The 10,028-nt window shown below is 35.8% G+C and overlaps 1 pseudogene; it reads right to left on the reverse strand.

Annotated features, from left to right (window-relative positions):
* Positions 1-7,591: 7,591 nt before the first annotated feature.
* Positions 7,592-9,270, reverse strand: LOC136849511 (zinc finger BED domain-containing protein 5-like; annotated as a pseudogene).
* Between the last annotated feature and the right edge of the window lie 758 nt (positions 9,271-10,028).

Consider the following 10,028-nt stretch of genomic DNA (forward strand, 5'->3'; position numbering starts at 1 on the left):
TTTCTTTTACTGTACTGATAAACTTACAAAGCCTCTGAGTAGAGCTTCCAGAAAAATGTCTTAAGAAGTGCTTTCAAACAAGTGGACGGATAGTTAGGAATACCAAGTGAATGAATATTAAAACTCTGGTGTTAAAGCGATAACTAATGTAGATTCGATCAACTATGATTTGGGTTTATATTGTGTATAGTATAATTGGAGTATGCGTATTGTATGATTTTTTTTATATTGTATGATTTTATATTACTCATTATGTTATTGGCTCTAATCTTAACTAGTAAAGATAAAAAACTTGAATTATAAATTTGTTTAATTAGAACTATGGACTAGTGGAAGCAATAATTTATGTTACATAAAGTTCCAAAATAAAGTTGAGAGGCATTGTGGCTATTACAATTACATGTTGCATCTGATCAGCCAAAAAATAGGTCAAGTATCAAATTTCAAAGCAATGTAATACCACAATGTTAATTTTTTTTTGTCCTGGAAAAAGTCAACGACCTTATAGTACAGATTCTTAGATCAACTAAAATTAATTGCTAAACCTAACGTTACATAAACTTGAAATTTTCATTTTCTCATTGCTGAACTTTAAAAAGTGGAAAATCTTAAATCACATTTTAAGGCTCCAAATGCGCAGTTAAGTTACTTTACTGAACATTATAATAAATAAAAACAGAAAAATCAAAGTTCAAAAGATTTGAAAGTTCCATTTAAGCAGTTGTGTTACTCTAAAAAAATAAATAAAAGTATTTAACTTCTAACATCTACACTCATGTGCTTAACACCTGAAAGGAAAAACTGATTAGTTGGTTGTTTGAACCTCTCACACACTTACCTGTTGGGGCGGAGTTAAAAAAAAAATTGGTTGGTTCACAAGAAACTAGTTTCTCATCTCAAACTTTAATAATCAACCTTGAAGAGTATCCATTCCATTTTTCCAGTCGTATGGATACAGTAGTAGCCTTTAGTTTAAGTTTTTCGCCAAAGTGTCCTTTCTCACAAGAGAAACTTTATAAGTTATCCCGACTCCATAAAGTTACGATTCATTAGTACCTGGAAGTATTTTTAAAGTTATTAGAATGGTATTATGGCCAAATAACAGTTAAGAATTGTTATGCATAATTTAAGAACATATTAAAATCCAATGCTTTTACGCCAACGTCACTTGACATAAAGTTTTATCAAAGAATAGAATACTAATCTCCATGGAACGTTAAAAATTTCTGTTACTTTGTAAACTGGCACATAATCCACAATGCTGTTTTACGGACAACATCTTATGAACTTGTAGGAAAGGAGTGAGTAAGAGTCACTGCCTACAAACTTACTAATTTATTCAGACAAAAACAGACAGGTCAATAACTCTTGTGAGCAGAAATGTAGCACTGCTGCAAGTCAAACGAAAACAGAGGTCACCACACAATTATTTGTGTTTGTTGACAAATGAATATATAGATATAAATTGATTTACAAGATATGACTGAAGCTATGGTACATATGGCTGAGGTGCTGGCACTGCAGTGCATACAGTGACTTTAATACATTTGTTCTGACAATAACATGAAAGAAGATATGTATATAAAAGATGCACTACGTATGCTGTGTTTCTTGTGTCCACACATTTTCTGCATGGAGATGTTGTTTTAAGGAGATTAGCAAACCAGGTGAGATGATGATGTCTGGGGTCCATGTGGGACCCTACACGACTCCCTTCCCCTTGGTGAGGGCCTAGTTGTAGGTCAGTTTTCAGGAGGTAAGCTGGTTTTATGCTACCGAAAGGTACCCACATTGTCCTGCTATCTACTGTCATCTGGTAGGCCTTGTGTCCTTTCTGGATGATACAGTATGGTCCAGACTAGTCTGGTGAGAGGGGGCAGCTCCATGTGCGTCTACCTGTATGAACGCATATTTTGCGTTCTGCAGCTCGCTGGGGATGTACACTTCTCTGGTCACGCGGTAGATCGTCTTGGCTGGCATTATCTGTTCTACCGCTTTTCGGGTGTCGGATGTGAATGTTGGGCTCTTTGATCATGAAAGATATCTGCTGGCAATGTTAGTGCTTGGCCGTATAGGACTTCTGCTGGAGATTTGTTAAATGCTGTGTGCAGTGTTGTTCTTAGGCCCAGTAACTCCTTTCTCCAGCTCCTGCCTTGACATCTGGCGGTGAGTGATACTTTCAATGACTGGTGTAGCCTTTCGATGACGCCATTTGCTTCTGGACTGTAGGCTGTCGTGTGTGTTATTTTTGTCCCCAAACTATCTGAGAGGGCGTTCCACAGGGTTGACATGAAGTTGGCTCCCCTGTCGACTGTGATGATCTGCGGGACCCTGTGCCTGCTGACCCATCTGATGAGGGCTTCGCTCAGTTTTTTGCCGTCTGTTGACATGTCGGTATCGTTTTGGACCACCTGGTATTTCTGTTGATGATAGTAAACAGGTATCTGTGCACCTCGGAGGAGGGTAGGTGTCCCGCTGTGTCGACATGGATGTGGGCGAGTCAGCGGAGTGTTGTTTGGAACTCTCTTATTCTGCTCTCTACATGTCTTGCAATTTTTGAAGTCTGACGTGGGATACATTTTCTCGTCCAGTTTTTTATATCCTTTTTCATTCCCCACCAGATGTACCGCCCTACCATGATTTGGGCAGTTGACTAGTCTGATGGGTGGGACAGATTGTGGTAGAGTATGAAGGCTTTTCTTCTGAGGCCCTCTGGCAGGTAGGGGCGGGGCGTCTGGTACTTGTCTCGCAGGTGAGGGCCATCTCTCTACTGTTGACTGACAGGTCTGCTCCATGTAAGGGTGGGGTTGTCCCGGTGCAGTCACTGTAGGTCCATGTCGTCTCTTTGTGCTTCTGCTCTTTTGGGATAGTATATCCTTAGCTGGATGGTGGTGACACAGTTTCTTGATAGTGTGTCTGCTATGGTGTTTGCTGAACCCTTCAAGTATTTGACGGTGCAGGAGTGTTCAGCTATTTCTGACAGGTGCTTAGTTGTAAGTGATGCAACATGTAGCAATCCTTTAGGTTACAGTATGGAATGAGGAATCTTATTAAAAGTACAATCATGAGAAGCAAATACTGTCATTCGTCCATAAGAACTTGTGTAAATTTGACTCCTTTACGAGTGTAAGTTAAAGCTTAGAATATTTAGCCATGAAAATAAACTACAGACATTTCAATTATAAATTCAATACATGTATTTACATTATTAAATATATACTGCCTTTGAATTTATCTTTGATATTAAAACTATTGTTATGGATGTTTGAATTAGTTTAATTCAACCAATACAACTTCTACATTTGCAATGTCATAGTACCCTTTTTAATACTAAAACTACGTCATAGGTTAATGAAATTTTCATGCTATATCCAGAATTTATAAAGTCAATGATTATTTAAGGAAATTGTGCAAGCTATATATTTTTTATAATTTTATTCACTTGAGAAGTGTTTAAAAAGTACTTTATCATCAAATATTAATCCCCATACCATGATAAAGTGCCACCTAGATAGCAATGGCCATAAATGGGCATTTTAAAATAAAGTTTTTATGAAAAGTTACTGTATGCTTCTGTGAGTTTAGAAAGTAATAAAGTGCTTATTATTTGAATAATATAGTGTTGCTGTGTTGATTATTGTCAATATATGCCATTCATTCTTTAGTATTGTTTGATTTTTACCATTTTTCCTTCATGAGGTAAATCATCAGCTTTTCTCGATTTCTGGTGACATTTTGGGTGTTTATGACCTAATATAGCCCTAAAAGTTAAAGATTTATATATCATTGGAAAGAGCTCATTAAAATGAACATTTTGAGTGGTAAATGAGCCTTCAACGTTAATTTTCAAGGGAGATATGGGCATTTTAATGTCAGGTACCCAGAGATTACGGGTCGAAATTATCACCTGATATAGTGAAATTAAGCCTAAATTTCTCACTTGCTGCCAGGTTTCAGAAAGTCCACCCTGATTTTCAGATAATTCAAAGTGTCTACTGTAAAAGGCAAGTGGGTGAATTAGGGTAGATCTCATGCACACGGGAACCCCTCCAGGCCATGGACTACAAGAGCGTCTCAACTGTTGACAGGAGTAAACTGTGGTTCACAACAATCTCATGAAAAAAGGCATCCAAAGTTGCTATGCAATGTAAACAAAAGAAACTACTGTAGTGGTTCAGTAATATACTCCAATATAATAGCGTGTTGAAAAGAAAATAAGTTTGTCGAGAATAATACAATAGACAATAAGGAAAATACTGCCTTCCATGCAAACGCGTTGGTAAGTGCTAAAATATGGAAGATGGGATTTCTTAAAAAAATGAATATATCTTTGCGTCCACATTAAGAAATCAAAATTCCAGTACAATTTCTTATTATGCATAGAATAAGGACTGAGCCGCAGACTTTCAAAACGTCATTACATCATAGAGGAGCCAAAACAGAAATATCCACAGGGTAGTTTGAGTGGCTTTCAATTCCCTTCACAGAACATTTTCAGACAACATTAGCTTCACTAAACGTTACGTATTCATTAATAAAGAATTTTAATGAAAGTTGTTTACATCTATGCCATATTTTATTCAATAACTTTTTTTTTTTCTACATCGCACTTGACTTGTCCTCCGGAAACCATTTCTATTGGTTTGTGTTTTGGGGAAATCAACGAATAGCCTGGCCATGGGTTTGGATATATATATATATATATATATATATATATATATATATATATATATATATATATATATATATATATATATATATATATATATATGCTGTGTGTGTGTGTGTGTGTGTATGTGTGTGTATACACACATGCATATATATATATATATATATATATATATATATATATATATATATATATATATATATATATATATATATATATATATATATATATATATATATAATTATATATATATATATATATATATATATATATATATATATATATATATATATATATATATATATATATATATATATATACTCATGCAGCCTCTATGAGTGCGTTAGCTCTTACCTCAAGGGGTATCACGGTAGCGTTTGTCAGTGTGAGACCGAGCTGGCATGTAACTCTCTCTCTCTCTCTCTCTCTCTCTCTCTCTCTCTCTCTCTCCTCTCTCTCTCTCTCTCTCCAACAAGTTACTATGAGTCAAGGATTAACAGCAACATTATGTCTATAAAAATGCAGTTTATTTAAGAGTTTAACATGGTCCCGAACTGCATCTACGGCTTCAGCCGTCCCATATGCTGACCTCAGAAATTCCTTTAGATCATCCCATGACTTACACTTCTTAAATTGATGACTTACACAGCTGTCCGATATCACCCCGATATAAACTGAGGAACCCTTTCGCTTCATTGAAAGCCTGTTCACTGTCTGTAATTTTCTTGGCAACTAGGTGATTTGACACACCCTCGAAAAAAATTTCGAGGGATTGTGGAAGAAATCCATCAACCAACCTAGGAAATGGCTGGACCCTTCAAGCAACAGACATGAACTTATGGAAGAGAATCACTTTATCCCTATCTCTGCGATGCTCCGTCATATTGTCGAGATTAATAAAATTCCAACTCCCAACAACACGACCCGATCTCAACTTCATACATTACTAGAAGTTCCAAAAGTAAAATCACCGTGAAGTCAAATTGGAAAACCCACTGAGAGAGAAAAACCAAAAAGAAAAAGAAAACAAAACCAAAAAAAGAAAATCTAAGAAATATTTACTCCCAATAACGTAACAACTGCCAATCTATTAACCCAATAATAAAAATTCCCCTAAAATAATAAAAAGAATGAATATCATGTAGGCTAATATCCCCAATTAGTTCGTAATCGCCTATGTGAACTGCTGATTGCAAAAATACATTAGTCACCGTCAACGGCAAACTACTTCATTCTACCCACAAAAATAGAGAAAACGGGATTAAGGAGAATGGGAAAGTAGAACGAATAGCCTTCGCCCTATTGAATTCGTTAAGCCAGCAAGGCTCTGACTAACATGCACACGCAATAAACAAAAAAAAAAAAAAAAAAACTCGATCGCCCTTGAACCGTCTTGTTCCATTCTAATTCCTCACTACAAATGCCACAAAGAGAACACTTATGTAACAATATCCCCCTTGTCTCCGCTATCCTGTTCTGCTAAAGTACCTAGAAATAATTCTGTAATCTGAAAGGAAACACAAACTGTGCACGCATCATATGACACACAAAACACACCCACACATCACACAAGATTAAGTACTAACTGCGCGTCTCAACCCTCCGGCTCTCCTCAAATGCAAAATGATTAAGTCAGCAGTCACGAGTGCCAACCTAATTCCTTAAAGATTGGTGGAACATGCACTATTACTCGCTACAATCATAATTTCCATATCACCAATCTCTTCAGAGATGACCAGAGTCCTCGTCAGCTGCCACCAAAATTATTATGGCCTCGATGAGGTCGTTAGCTCTTGCCTCGAGAGGTATCAAGGTAGGATTTATCAGTGTGAGACCGAGCTGACACGTAACTCCCTTACTCTCTCTCTCTCTCTCTCTCTCTCTCTCTCTCTCTCTCTCTCTCTCTCTCTCTCCAACCAAGTTACTGCGCGAGTCAAGTATTAACAGGAAAATCATGGTTATAAAAATAGTTTATTCAAGTCTAACATGGTAAATGGTTTGGAATGAATTAAAAATGTAATGGGGAAAGGGCAAGCCTATATCCCAGAAGTGGCAACCGAAAAACCAGTCCAACTAATGTACAACATAGTGCTACCAACTTTATCTAATTAAGTCTCTACATTGTAAGAGTAAAAAATGTCTAACATGACTGAAGTCACGGTATGTCAGGTTCCCTTCCATTTATTTGACTTCTAATCAAAACATCTCATTAGCAGTTCATAAACACTTTTACCGGAGTGGGTCTTTTCCTAGAAAATCACCGGACCCGAATGCCTAACCTGTACTCAAAAAGAGAAATCTACACTTCAAATGCTCCACCCATCAGTGCTAACTCAAGACCGGAACCTAACAACTTCCGGTCTCTAGAACATTCCGATGTAGTTAGGGCATCGTTCAAGGAGCCATGTTCTTTGTCTCCATGGAAAAGGAAACCGACCACAGACTTCCTAGATACTGACTCACAAACATGTAGGCACTCATTTGCATTTTCACTCGCCCAAAATATCTCGGACTAACCAGAAATACGAAACTAACAAAAAAACATAAAATATATATCATTATTCTTAATGCTTTTCATATATATATATATATATATATATATATATATATATATATATATATATATTGTTAAGTGGGAAACTATTTCCTAAGCCAGGGGTTCTCAAACTTTTTAACTCATCGACCCCCCATTGAAGTTTCAAATTTTGTATCGACCCCCTAGCCTAGCATTTAATTATTAATAATTCAAGGAAAAAAAAAGAACAATGTCAAAATCAATTTTAGTAGTATTAGTGTAGTACTTGACATGCAGTATAATAAAAAAGTAACACACAGTAAGAAAATGTTTAGAAATTTAGATGCACCAGTAACTTGATTCTCAATGCAACATACCATTTTCTTCTTCTTCCACTGTTGACATCATTAATGTGAAGGATGTGCCTGATGGGACTCAACAAGGATACTGATATTAGGTTGTAGGTTGGTGAGCTTCAGCCGTAGGTCACATCGTTCTTCCAGGCTCAGTCTGCTTTCTTGTTTTGTTAAGACTGCATTTGCATGACTGAAACCAGCTTCAACCATGCATGAACTTGGGAAAGCAAGTAAAAATGGCTGAACCACTGCACAAAGCTGAGGATATTTAGCAACGTTGTTCTCGTTGATCCAGAATTCACGGAGACCTTTTCTTCTGAACAAGGCACTTGCTTCAAGGTCCACAGTCATGTCAATGAATTCCTTTTCCAGGTGTGAGGCAATATCTGCATTCCTTATTTCAACATCAAATGGAGTCAGAATCCATTCTGGCACTTTCATTTTTTCCAGGTCTTCAAAGCGCACTTTAAAGTCTTCAATTAAATTCTCCAAATGAGTCATGTAAATTTCTATGTCCCCATCAGAAATGCTTTCACTTTGTATCTGTTGTAAGTTTGAAAAATACTGAAAATCTCTACGTGACAGTGAAGCTCTAAACAAGCTAACACTGAATAATGGTAACATCTTTAATTTGCATTCGGTTTTGTGTCTCATTAAATTTAGAATAGAGGTCTGCTAAATAGAACAAGGAATTTTTTGCATTTTTTTAACTCTTCACTTAAAGATGAGTCCATGTCTGCCAGGAACTGAACAGTTGAGTCATATAAGTCAACAAGTCTTTACAAGCTGTGACCCCTAGAAAGCCACCTTATCTCAGTGTGCAGGAGTAATTGCTTATACATGGCATCATTCTCTTCGCACAGCAGTGCAAACGATTGTGAGTTAAGTGGATGTGCTTTGATTTTGTTAATTGCCCTGGTGCACACTTTCAAAGCATCATACAGTCCATCACTGAGTTTCTTGGCTACAAGATGTTGTCTGTGCAGTACACAGTGTACAATACACACATCAGGCACTTTCTGTTTGAGTAGGCTTGCAAATCCTCTGTACCTACCCACCATCGCTGGTGCACCATCAGTAGCCACTGCAGTAATATTGCTAAGAGGTATATTGTGCCTTTCAATATACTGCTGCACACATTGTAAAATTGTCTCACCTTTTGCATCAGCTGCGAGATATTTGGCAAACAAAAATTCATCAATTATGTCCTTTTCACTTTGACTGCAATACCTCAAATATGCCACGAGAAGATTGGAGCTGCCCAAAGTTGACTCATCAAGTTGTAGAGATAACTTACTATCCCGAAGTTCCGATACCAAAGTTTTTTTTGACATCATTTGCCATTTCAGCGATTCTTCTTTGCACTGTACTGTTACTTAATGGCATTTTTTTCAAAACAGAGTGAGAGTCTTTCTTCATAACAGTTTCTATAACTTCTTTAATGGCTGGGATTATGATTTCCTCATTGATAGTGCGCGCCTTTCCTTTTTTTGCTAACATGAGGGAGATGTTGTATGAGGCTTTCAAACCTCCTTCAGTATCAGCACTGGATGGTGCTTTGAAAAAATTCTTGATATTTGAACGACTTATGAATTTTTCTTTTAGTTTCTTGAAATAGTCAAGGTCTTTGTTTTTCTTATCAGAGTGAACTCTTTCAAGGTGGTCTTCGTCTTTGCAGGTTTCATGGCATCATTACTGAAAGTCTTTTCACACAAGAGACACAATGGCATGGTGTCATTTGTTAATGAAGTAATGAATCCATATTTCAAATATTCCTGAGAGTACTGTCGGCATTTCTTCAATGCATCCTGTACGGACAGTAGAGCTGGAAAGCACGATGATGGGGGAGTGGTTGGTTGAAGCTAGTGTTGCAAGATCTGTTGAAAATTCTGAGATTTTGTAGTGAAAAATAACTAATTTATTTTTTTTTCTTTTTTTAATTCAAGAAAAGTAATATCTATATATATATATATATATATATATATATATATATATATATATATATATATATATATATATATATATATATATATATATATATATATATATATATATATATTTATATATATATATATATATATATATATATATATATATATATATATATATATATATATATATATATATATATATATATATATATATATATATATATATATATATATATATATGAATGTCTTTTTCCTGTAATACTACAGTGTAATATGAATATAAGAAGGCCCATAAAACACTATTTAAACATAAACCATATTTTCAAACATAGCTATTTGTATATAGTTGTATATTACATAATTATGGACAGGTATGAAAGTTTGATGTAATAAATGTATACAAAAACATATAAAGGTGTCTTTAGGCCTGAACGTTGAAATGGCATATTTTTTCGGAATTTGGCCATTCTCCCCTCCTCAAGAAACGCTCTTGGATAACATCGAGGCCTGGGGCCACACCTTTATGTTTTTTTATATATACCAAAAAATTTGGCCAC

This window comes from Macrobrachium rosenbergii, chromosome 2, assembly GCF_040412425.1.
Source record: "Macrobrachium rosenbergii isolate ZJJX-2024 chromosome 2, ASM4041242v1, whole genome shotgun sequence".
Lineage (NCBI taxonomy): Eukaryota > Metazoa > Arthropoda > Malacostraca > Decapoda > Palaemonidae > Macrobrachium > Macrobrachium rosenbergii.